This window comes from Microtus ochrogaster, unplaced genomic scaffold (genome assembly GCF_000317375.1).
Source record: "Microtus ochrogaster isolate Prairie Vole_2 unplaced genomic scaffold, MicOch1.0 UNK43, whole genome shotgun sequence".
Lineage (NCBI taxonomy): Eukaryota > Metazoa > Chordata > Mammalia > Rodentia > Cricetidae > Microtus > Microtus ochrogaster.
In genome coordinates, this window is record NW_004949141.1 from 2,302,905 (window position 1) to 2,315,184 (window position 12,280).

The window sequence follows — 12,280 nt, forward strand, 5'->3', positions numbered from 1 at the left end:
ACCTGCGGCCCATGACGAGGCAGGAAGGCAAATATTGATAGTGTTCGGGGTCATCAGAGTCCATTGTTTTCGGTGCTGCCCCAGTGACAATGACCCAGGAGGGAACAGAGAATGTCACGAAAAAGCAGCAGTGCCCATTGTGATGAGGTATCAGGACCCCAGGCAGGAGCACGGCCGGCTAATCACGGAGCCTGGAGCTTCCGAGAAGCAAGAAAAAGGTCCCTGGGAGCCAAGGCTGTGGAGGAGAGCCACGCCAGGGCTACTTCGGGCAGCGTGCGCGCCTGGGGACTTGAGAATGCTTTTTCTTCTCGCGCCACCTTCCCTGCTCTCGCTCCTCAGAGGTCAGAGTCATCTGAAAGTCAAAAGAACCAAGCAGACCGGGGTCGCTGAGGCTCACAGCTGGTGGTCTTCCTTTATCTCACGGGGCCAGTAAATCAGTTAGTTCCAGTTTGGTGTCTCAGTCACGCAGTCACCGCGGCAGCTCACAGAGTGTAGTTTTATCTAAGATCGGTCCATACTCTCCTCCTCCTCTCCTGTGCCAGCTCGCAGCCATTCTTCTCTCTGTCCCAGTACCCAGGCAACAAGTTCTGATGCCGGCCAGGGTACCCCAATCTCTCTGAGTGGGATTCAGCTGCAGGAACTGAGGTGATTTTGGTGCCCAGGGGGCGGGGTCATTCTTAGATTTCTAAGACAGTTGTGAAACAAGCTGAAAGCAGACACCACATTGGGTAAAGAGGAGGTAGAGGGCCTGGGACAAAGTCAGCCTATGTCTGAAGCCCTGGCGCCATGGAGTCATGGGCCCTAGCGGTCAAACACCAGCTCCCTTGAGCTGTACTGGGTGGGCTCTGTCTGTGGAGATGGCCCCAGCTCTGGGACTCCCTAGCTTCACACCCTAATCTTGAAGTCCGTGTGTCTCAGAAAGTACCTCATCCCTGTCACCACCAAGATCTGCCTCTTCATCTTCCAGACTGAACGTAAGACCTCTCTTCCCACAAAAGACCTATGGCCATGATAGAGACACTGTAGCCACAAAAGGCCAGTGGTCGTGGTTAGAGACACTTGCCACAAAAAGGCCATGATGGAAACACTATTGCCACAACCATGGTCATGGTCAGAGACACTCTTGCCACCTGCTGGACTTCAGAGAACTGGTGGGAAGACCTGCACTCATACAAACAGGATACCAACCTGAAAACACATACCTAAACCCAGTAAGATGATGTCAGCGGGGACTGGAGAGATGGCTCAGAGGTTAAGAGGAGTACAGGTTGATCTTCCAGAGGTCCTGAGTTTGATTCCCAGTAACTACATGGTGGCTCATAGCCATCTATAATGAGGTCTGGTGCTCTCTTCTGGCCTGCAGGCATACATGCAAACAGAACACTGCATAAATATGTTGAAAAAGAAAAAAGGTGGACAGGGGTGGTGGCGCACACCTTTAATCCCAGCACTGGGAGGCAGAGGCAGGTGGATCTCTGAGTTCAAGACCAGCCTAGTCTACAGAGCGAGTTCCAAGATAGGCTCCAAAGCTACACTGTCTCCAAAAACAAAATAAATAAATAAAAATTAAAAATAAAAAGACGACATCAGCAGATAAAGGTACATGTCCCACAAGCCTAGGACTGGAGTTTCATCCTCAGAATCTACATAGACGTAAAGGAGAGAGCCTGACTCCTGAAGTTAACCTCTGACCTCCACACGTATGCCATGACACATGCACCCACTCTCCTCCAAAGAATACAATTTTTTTTTTTTGGTTTTTCTAGACAGGGTTTCTCTGTGGCTTTGGAGCCTGTCCTGGCACTAGCTCTGTAGACCAGGCTGGTCTCAAACTCACAGAGATCCACCTGCCTCTGCCTCCCGAGTGCTGGGATTAAAGGCGTGCGCCACCATCGCCCGGCTCAAAGAATACAATTTAAAAGCACTGTACAGATAGATCTAACAGTCCTGCGCATTTCATTGAGGCTGGAAACATCTAATGGCACTGGAGTAGTAGCCAAGGGTTACATCCTGGTCCATAGACAGAGACAGAGAGAGAAAAACAGAAACACTCACTTGGGCTTTGAGACCTCAAAGCCCAGCCCCAGTGATATACTTCCTCCAATAAGGCCACACCTACTAATCCTTCTAATCCTTTCAAACTGTCATTCCCTGGTGACTAAGCATTCAAATACGTAAGCCTGTGAGCGGCCGGCCTGGAGGTGGTGGCGCATGCCTTTAATCCCAGCACTTGGGAGGCAGAGGCAGGAGGATCTCTGTGAGTTCGAGGCCAGCCTGGTCTACAAAGGGAGTTCCAGGACAGGCTCCAAAGCTACAGAGAAACCCTGTCTCGAAAAACAAACAAACAAACAAAAAATATCAAACCACCGCAGATGTGAAAGCAAACAGACCTTCGCCACTGAGAATTCTATTTTGTAGTTTCCATGAAAGTGGCAGAAATCTAACCTGAGGCAAGCCTTAGCTGAATGGCAAAGGCTGTGGCTCTTATTCTAATTATTAAGTTCTATTCTGTCTGTGCATTTATTCATTTGATACAGGGTCTCGTGTAATCCAGGCTTTAACGCACTGTGTAGCTGAGAATGACCTTGAAGTACTCCGGACCCCACATCTCCACCTCCCAAGTGCCGGCTTACCGGTGTGAGTTGCTGCACCCAGCTAGTATTTCCTTTTCTTCAGCAATTTATTATTTGGCATCATCTGATCCATTTAGGCCTGGACCTGTGGGCTCATGTTAACTATTTTTCTTCTACTTTTTTGAGACAGAATCTTGTTTTGCTGTTCTGGCGGGCATAAAACTTGCTACACAGAATGTTGCCAGATATTTGTTTGCACTGACACTCCAAAGCTGTGCATAAAGATTACCTTGAGAGCCGGGCGGTAGTGGCACACGCCTTTAATCCCAGTACTCGGGAGGCAGAGGCAGGTGGATGGATTTCTGTGAGTTCGAGGCCCGCCTGGTCTACCAAGTGATTTCCAGGACAGACTACAAAGCTACAAAGAAACTCTGTCTCCAAAACAAAACAAAAAATAGATTACCTTGAATCAGGAGGTGAAGTCAGCAGTTGGCTGGCCGGAATTGACCAGAATGAGTCATAGAGATTTTGGAGAATCCAGATTTAAGGGTGGTGGGCACATGAAGATATAGGGAGGAGTTTAGACAGATTCGCAGCCCTTTCAGTCTGGGAAGTGTGGAGAGAAGGTCAGCTGATAGCGCCGTTGCCATTCTTTGCATCTATCAGGGTTTTACCTCAATATCTGATGATATGGGATTCCCCTCTGTATGCTGTGATCACCATTAATGAATAAAGAAAACTGGTTTGGCCTGATAGGGTAGAATGGAGGTAGGTGGGGAAACTTAAACTGAATGCTGGGAGAAAGAAGGGTGGAGTCAGACAGAAGCCATGTAGCCCCCGCCGGAGCCAGATGGAACTTTACCCAGTAAGCCGCAGCCCCGTGGCAATACACAGATTACTAGAAATGGGTTAAATCAAAATGGAAGAGTTAGCAAAAAAGCTAGCGCTAATGGGCCAAGCAGTGATTTAAATAATATCGTTTCTGTGTGATTATTTCAGGGCTGAGTGGCCGGAACGACCAAGCAGCCTTATTACAACAAACATCTGACTCCTGAGTTTTTATTAATATTAGAACAATATACAAAAATGCTTCATAGGCCAAGCTGATCTCAAACTTGTGCAATCCTCCTGCCTTGTCCTCCTGCACGCTGAGATTACAGAAGGCTACCCACCACCACACCCAGTCTGCACTTTAATTTGCAGAGTTGAATTATTTATCTTATATTTTCCCAAATCCTACTAATTTTTCACAAAATCGAAGTGGGTGCAAATTCTCAATTGCTGAGAAAATCCAAGGTGAGAGGGGATCTGAGATGCTGCAGGGCCTGTTTCTGTGATGAACCCCAGATGGAAGGAGGCGCCATTGCCTTCTCTGTGCTGGACCCTCAGGTGGAAGGAGGCGCCATTGCCTTCTGTATTCTGCCCCAGGAAGCAGAGGCAGATGGGAAGAAGCCCTTGGGCCAGCCCTGCCAGAATCACTCAGAAGGTGTTTTGTCTTCCTGAAAGGCAAAGCCCCAACACAGAAGAGAGCTAACTCTTCAGCTGCCTTCGCTTGTGCTGGAACCTCATAACTCTCCAGAAAGCCTCTGGCCCCTTCCCGTCTTGCCTTGGCTCTGTTTCCTTCTTTGCTGAGGGTCCCATTTGTCAGAGCAGAAGGGAATTACATCAGACAGTTCTGAATCAGACAAAACAAAACTAACTGGACAACCTTCTTAGGGAAAAGCAATGTAGATATTCTCTCTCTCTCTCTCTCTCTCTCTCTCATTACCACTTCTTACTTATTAGGCAGAGCCCAGTAAGTCAGGAGAGGGTGGCCAGGATTTCAAAATATAGAAAAGGGACTAGCACTGTGAACAGCCGTGGGAGGGGGATGGGCAGCGGAGCCAGGGATGGGTGGACTGGGTGGTGCTTCCGCTCCCCCTGCAGGTGGGAGAGGCGGAAGACCAGCAGCCCCAACCGGCTGAGTGTGCAGGGTTCAGGGAGCACAGGTGAATGCAATTGGGGAATTACGTAAAATTGGCCATGACCAAAAAAAAAGTCAGAAAAGGTGATCGAGGCAGAGCAAGGAGAACTCCAGGACACATAAAGAATAATAACTGGGGCCAGGTGATAATAAGCACAAACAGAATGTTGTTCGAGATCCTGGGGATCCAGCAGGAAGTGAAGCGCAGCCCTTGACTTTGTGGTCCAGACCCTAGAGTATAGGGCAGCTGTTCTCAAAGGGTGGAGACCCCTGCAGGGGTCACCTATCAGATATCCAGCACATCAGATACTTACATTGCAATTCGCAACAGTAGCAAAATTAGTTATAAAGTAGCAACGAAATAATTTTCTGTGTGTGGGTGGGTCACCACAGTATGGACTATATTAAAGGGTCGCAACATTAGGAAGGTTGAGAACCGATGGCCTAGGGTGATAACTGCCAGATAGGCGGCTTATGCGACCTGTCATCAGCCTGCCCTTGTCTCTTCTACAGCTGAGGTACACAGAAGGCAGAACAGAACGGAGTGGTCCGCTCTCCCACAGGGTGTTTGAACTCAGTCCGGACTCAGGGGCCCATACTCCTCACAGATACAATGTAAAGTTGCCCTTGGACAGGAGCGGGACCTGGCTCAGATGTTGAGAAGGATGACCGCAGGGGAATCTGGGCCACGGCTGTGTCCCAGAGCACTGCTTCTCCATCACCCTCACCATGGACCACCCCTCCCAAAGACGAAGGGTTCTGTCCCCCACTCTTTACATTCTGTGTATATCCTCAATGGTGGGGGCGGGGGCAGGGGTAGCTGTTTCAACGGATACAATTAGGGCTCATCCTGAACTCCCTCCCAGGTCTAGCCACCTATAAAAGAGTGGACAGAATGTGGCTGCTAAAATTTTGGAAAGGGGTAGGGACTGGTAGAATGCTTGCCTAGTATGCAGGTGCTCAGGGTTAGATAAACCATGCATGGCGGTACACACACACACACACACACACACACACACACACACACATATATTCGATCTTAGCACTGGGAAGACAAAGGAAGGAAGATTGAAAAAAAAAAAACCCAGGGTCACTTTTGGCTATAAAGTGGGCTCAATGCCAGCCTGTGTTACACGAGCCCCTGTTCTGCATCACCACCCCAAAATTAAAATGTTAGGGTTGGTAAGGTAGTTGTGCCTGTAACTTCAGCCTTCAGAAAGCTAAGGCAAGACAGAGAAGGCATGCTTCTGAGTCAGCCTGAGCAGCATAATACGACTCTGTCTTGAAAACCATTTTTTTTTTAAATCTGAAAGGGATTTGGGTTACTTGACCCTTGCAATTTCTTTTTGTTCTAGAATCCTGTGACTACTGGGGAAATCTATTTTATTATGGCCCACTGTGTCTGTCTACCAAGTATGTCTTCCAGACACTAGGCATGGAAGATACTGAGAAAGGCAAACGCCTCAGCCAAGGAGCGTTCCCATGATGTTTGTGACTCAGATTCCCTGAACATGCTTTTGGGGTTGGTCCCTGGCTGGGGAGAGGCTTCAGGGGTCACTGGGGAGCCAGCTAGTACAGTCGGCAGGCTTTCTTCTGTAAGGTACAGGAGAGTCAGAAGTTAGGTCAATGTCTTTCTCAGCTGTTACATGGTACAGTCAAGTCCATCCTGGAAGACACGGTCTCAGAATGGGGGGGCAGGGAGAAGCAGCAGCAGTCTGAGCCTCTGAGGACATCAGAGGTGGAGGCATTGAGCCCCACCCCCACCTCCCCACTGGAGCAACAGACTCAAAGCCAGGAGGGCAGGGACAGTTCAGGGGGTGCAGGGGACTCCGTGCCAGTCTGATCTGAACGAGGGAAGAGGGGTGACTGAGCAAGGCGACAGGATCCTCACTTCTCACCTGGACCTGGCTCACCTTGCCGGTGGCTGGGGGGCCGACCAGCTTTCTAATGTGACCTTTGCTGACTGGAGGGTGCAGCTTGTCTGGAGCCGGAGCAGCCTGCCTGATAAGCCTTCTCGACTCATTAAATTACACAGGAGAAACGGAGGTGGGAACTTCATGACACGGACCTCTCCCCTCCGCTGGGGAACCTGCCTTCCCGGGTTTCACTTTTCAAAGGCTGAAATAGATCTGGAGATTTTGTGCATAATTAAAGGAGACTGTCACTTCAAGTCTTTTCAAAACCTTTTGGTTCAGCGCTCGGCGGGGCGCGCGCAGGGCTAGTCACCACCTGGCATGAATAGGGCTAACCTGGAATCTTGGGTCACTTCTAGACATCACAGTCAGAACAAAAAGAACTGATTTCAGAGGCCCCTCAGCCGTGCCCCTCCCACCGGTAACTGAGAACCTATGGATTGACTTCTGGGTATTAAAGAGTGCGGTGCACAAGGTGACCCGCCACACAGAAGACCAGGTGCCAGTGCCAGCCAGTAAGGCATGTTATCTTATCGGCCAGCTTGATAGAACTCAGGAAAGACGGGCTATAAGGAACAAATACTGGTAAGCCTGGCACCTTTCAGACCAAAACAGATTAAACCCGGAATGGGAGCAAGGGCAGAGGTGGGCGTAACAGTCCGCTGGACTCCGCCCACCTCATTAAGAACTCCTGGACTCCTCCCACCTCCTTAAGAACCTGGAGCTTGGCTTGGATGCTCAGCCCTGTGATCCTTGCTACTCAGGTGGCTGAGGCAGGAGGATCAAAAGGGTCTTCCTGGGATGCAGAGTAAATTGAAGGCCAATCTGGGCAACTTAATGAGACCCTGTCTCAAAATGCAAAATGGGGATATAGTTAGGTGTTAGAGCACTTACCTAGAGAGCAGGAGGGGCTCAGGTTTATACCCTAGTGTCCAACAAAACAGAACAAAAACCAGCTGGTAGCATGCTTGCCTAATACCATTGAAACTCTGGGTTCCACCCCCAACACCGCATAAAGCCACATTTGCTTTTACGTAAAGGAGGAGCAGAACTTCAAAGTAATTCTCAGCTCTACAGCAAGTTCAAGGCCATTCTGGGCTACATGAGACCTGGTCTCAAAACAGCAAAAGCAAAGCCCAAGTCTCCACATTTACATGTTGACCAAGCTAGGAGTTACTTCATCTTCATATCCCTCATCTCCCAAAGCCTGTGTTTGCCTGAAGGAAAGAGCTGTTTCGTTGACAGAGGGTTCAAAGAGGCGAAGTGACTTTGTTTGGCTAGGAAGAAGTCCTTGGACTGAAGTCTTCAGGCTCCACAATGTGTGTTGCTCTCCACGGGCCAGTGGTGATGGATACCAAATTTCAGCAGACTCTTCTTTCAATATGCAGCTTCTCCAGAGGTCGCCTGCTTTGATCCCATTCATCTAGGCTCAAGTCCTGCCCTCTTAAAAGAGAGTGAGCCAATAAATTGGCGGCAGAGTGGGATAGGGGAAAAGGGGGGCTATAAGATAGCCCTTGCCCCCAAATACGCGCATGGTAGGGGGCATTTGTGTGGTTTGAAAATCATTCCTTGGTACCCCAAGTCGCTCTGCTCATTCACACTCATCCAGAGAGGTGACTAATGCCAAGAAAGTGGGACCCTCCGTGGCAAAGGTGAGTTGGTGGTAGCAGAGTCTGGAGGAAGCTGCCTCCTTTCCAGGGACCTGGGGAGAGTCACCTGGGGAGGGTCACCCTAGGTTCTCTGGGGTCCCATCTCCTGAGATGGGAAGCCCTCAAGACTGCCTCTCTCGGGCTTTACGAAAAGGCAGAGGCCCTGAAAACCATGTCTGCACCACTGAGGGAAGAGAGCGGCTAAGATCAGGAAGCAGCCTGTGCAGGACCTGGAGGTGAGTGGAGCCCTCAGCTCTGGGCAGTGCTGCAGGAACCAGATCCCAGAAAGCCCAGGGAAGCCCTGTCAAGGCTTCCTTTGGAGCCAGTAAGGTGTAAAGCAAGGAGAGTAGCCTGACACTGTTCCGAGAGAGACCGTCACATACACACACACACACACACACACACACACACACACACACACACACACACAAAACGTCTTCCTCAGACCCAGGCCGACCTGGTTTGGAGAGCACTGAAATGGCAAGAGACGTCCACCTGCAGTAGGTGTGCCGTGGGGTGCTGGCAAGCTGCGTCTCTCTTAGGAGCACTATGAGAAAGAACTCTGTTTTGCAGGTGAGCGAACTAGTCTCAGAGAGGTCCGGTGTCACACGGCTGGCAGTGGTAGCTAGCCTAGGACCCAGGCAGAAGTGTGCTGGGATTCTAGAGTTTCTGTTTTAGCCAAGGTTGCTCTGCCCCCGAGGTGGCGCTCATCTCAGGGCCTGGCCCATCAGCAGCACAGTTATGCTTGTCAGCCTTCTGCCCAGAGAATGGAGCAGCCATAGCTGACTGCAGGTAAATGCATGGGGAGCCCCTCTAAACAAACTATGGACGAGTCTGGAGAGGGCGGGAGGCTGTGGCCAGGTCTCAGTTCTGGTGCTAGTGACCAGCCCCATCCTCTTCTTATGTGAAAGGCTCTTTCTGTAGTCTTGGGTCTCCCAGAGCCATTTCCCAATCCCAGGAGAGCCAAGGAGTCCTAAAGTAGAGACACCCACTACCTGTATCACCCTTGCATTTTCTGGAATGCAAGGGAAGCTGGGTGAGGAAGGGCTGGAGAGCTTCCCAAAGAGACTGGGGTAGAGGAGTGTTCACTGAGGGCTGGGATGAAGATGGACAGATTGTCTTCCCAGAGATCCTTGGATGGAGTAGTGATATTTGGCCACTCCCAGACAGCTGTGGCACTGGGAAGCAACCTTGCTGAAAACTGGGCACCCTTGGGAAGCTCCTGGTGCTTCCTGCACCCCAGAGAGCTACTAGAATCCTTAACCTTTCCTTGACCAGGTCCCCAGCCTTCTCTCAGTCCATCCATCCTTGCAGGACTGCTCTGAGCCTAGCTAGGTAAGTAGGCTGCCCTTTGGGCCAACCCCAGCTTGAAGCACATCTGCATCCCGCCAGCAGCAGCAAGCTAGCACCCTGCCCTGCTCCGCTCCACCCACTCCCTGAGGGCCACTAGCTGGCTAGGTTGTTTTGTCAGTGGGAAAGTAGGGTTGGCTGACACCTGCAGCTGGGCACGCTGATTAATTTATTCTGCATCCTTTTACATTACCTGGCTCCAGGGCCTCCAGCTTGACATGCAGATTTATGTAAAAGAGACCCAACATGCAAATGAGCCAGGCCCAGCGCTTGTTTTAGTAACAGGCAGGGCAGCTTCACTGGTTCCCCTGCCTACCCGTTCTTCCCAAGGCCCAAGGTTCTCAGCACAACGGCCAGCCTTGGGGATCTTTACAACCCTGTGATGTCTCCAGCTTGGGCCCAGAGCCAGGCCTATGAGTACACAGCCCGGATGGAAGTGGGTTAGGCATTCTTCGTCTCTAAAGAAAGTTCCCAGTTCAGTTACTTGTGGAGGGCATGGAGACAGAAAGCCGTAAATGCACCTGTAGGAGAGACTTGCGGGGCTCTCCACACAACATCAACACATAAGCAAACAATGTAATGGGCAAAGTGCAAAACCAGAAAGGTGAAAAACAGAAAGAGGCTGAGATCAGAAGACCGGGGACATGGAAAGAGATGGGGACACAGGGGGGATGCTGATGGAGGGGGTGGAGACCAAGAAAGGAACAGATTTCAGAGTCGGTGCGCTGCGGAGGAAGAGTGAGGATATAGCAACAGCCTGGCTGTAGGGAGGAGTTGGTGACAATGACAGCTTGATGCTGGGGAGTTGGGAAGGAGTTACTGGAGGAAGGGACACACCAAATCTGCTACCCACTGGGGAGGACAGTAGGGCTTGGCTGCCCGCCGGTAGCACGGCTGTCCATCTCAAGCACCGTTTAGTCTCTCCGCCTACCTACATTTGTATAATCTACTGGACCCCACGCATGTGTACAAACCGCACAGGACCATGCCAGGCAGAAGAAAGCATCCTAGACCTCTCGGGCTCGGAGAGCAGACCTCCGGTTCATCTACACCTGTGGTTCTGTCTCTGCCTCAGAGGGTCCAGAGGCGAGAGCAGCTCCACATGCTTCTCCTCAGAGCCAGGATGCTCCTCCACATCTCAAAGAGTCTGCCTGTCCGTGTTCTGCCCGACAAACAGTTAGGCAGGCAAACCACCGAGTTCAGAGACAAAGAGGGACTTTCCTGTTCCACTGCTTATCCTCTGGGAAATTGACTTTGGGGAGGAAGGAACTCACTCCAAGTTCTGGGTGGGTGGTCTTGGAAATAGCTGGGAGGGAGCTGGGGAAGCTCCCAAGATTTTGAGATGTTCACACTACACCCCCACAAAATGAGCACCAGAGAGATGACATGAAGGGTGTTTCTTAAAACCTAAGATGCCAGCACCGAAGGACCCTCGGATCCTCTGGGGTCCTCTAGTACCAGGATGGTGATGACTGGGCTGCTAAGTTGCTCTGCTCTGCTTCCAATCGCCTCCTGGCATTGGTGGTGTTCCCAGAACCCACTTGAGGTACCCACGTAGGTGCTGGGCACAAGCTCAGCCTGTTGAAAAGTGGGTCATGTTTTCACTCTGCCACCAATGAGCCATGTGTGCACTGGGAAAGATGCAGGCCCTGGCCCACTGTGCACATATCCCCAATGCCCCGGAAGACAGGGGACTCCACTTACATTGCCTTTGCTGTCTCCTCTCTTTGGGGAATGACGTGAGTCCCAGTGCAGAACAGATAACAGCAATAAGCACTCTGGGCCCAGGGACCTCATCATGTGACCACCAGGATGTCACCTGCTTTAGGATGCCAGATCCAAAAGCCAGGTCACCTCTTGCGCACAAACACAGGTGAAGGCCCGCCCCTCAGTCGTGTTATATTGCCTGAGCCTGCTTCAGCCTCCTGGTTTAGGCAGTGGCTACTCACGCCAGGCTGGCCAGCTGCAGGAGGCCCCTTTAGGATCGCTTTTAGCTCAGCATTTCCAGCCTTCTGGAATGTCTCTTGTGAGTATAGAGGATGGACAGCCACAGAGCCTCTCCCTTGCAAAAATTTTGCTTACAGTGTCGGAAAACTCGTGGACTCCCTGAATTCCTTAGTCCAAGACAGACTGAATTATCTTTCTGGAATCTTCAGGCTTTGGGAAGCCAATGTCCATGTGTGGAGGGCCAGGGCCACACCCACTTGGGTGGGCCATTCCAGGGCACTTTCCACGGGAGGCCCTCTTTCCCTCTTCCCGCCTCTGTGGTTTCTTTCTGGACAGTTCTTTCTTCCAGGTTGGAACTCTGTGTTAAGCTGTTATAGCCTTGCTTCATAGCCAGACTCAAGTGTCACCTTGCCCAAAACTCCTTTCTTCTGTTTCTTGGAAGCTGGTTCTGAGCCCTCCTCAGTGGCCTTCTCCTCAGTTCCTAAACCTGGCTCAGATTGTGCTGCTAGCTGGGCTGAACCGAGCCCCAGACCTGAGGTGACAGCAGCAGACAGTGGACACAGTAGACCCGAGAACAGACGGCTGGTCAATCCTAGACCCTCACGGGTTAGAGGAGCCAGTGAGTAGTCTCCGGAGGACTCTGCAGAGAGCTGGCCCTGTTTGCCATTTCCTGAAGCTGGTGGTCCAGGAAGCTGCGGACTCCCCGCCCTGGGCACAGCTGGTGGCCCTGGAGGCCTCTGTGTAGGGGCAGTGATCGGAGTTTGGACTCTGGAGAGCCAGGGCAGGGAAGAGCATGGGAAGATCGATCCCCACGGAAGGCCCAGGACTCAGGGTGGGCCAGGGCTCAGTAGAGTGAGAGCTGCACTCCTCCCCACCCCCACCCCG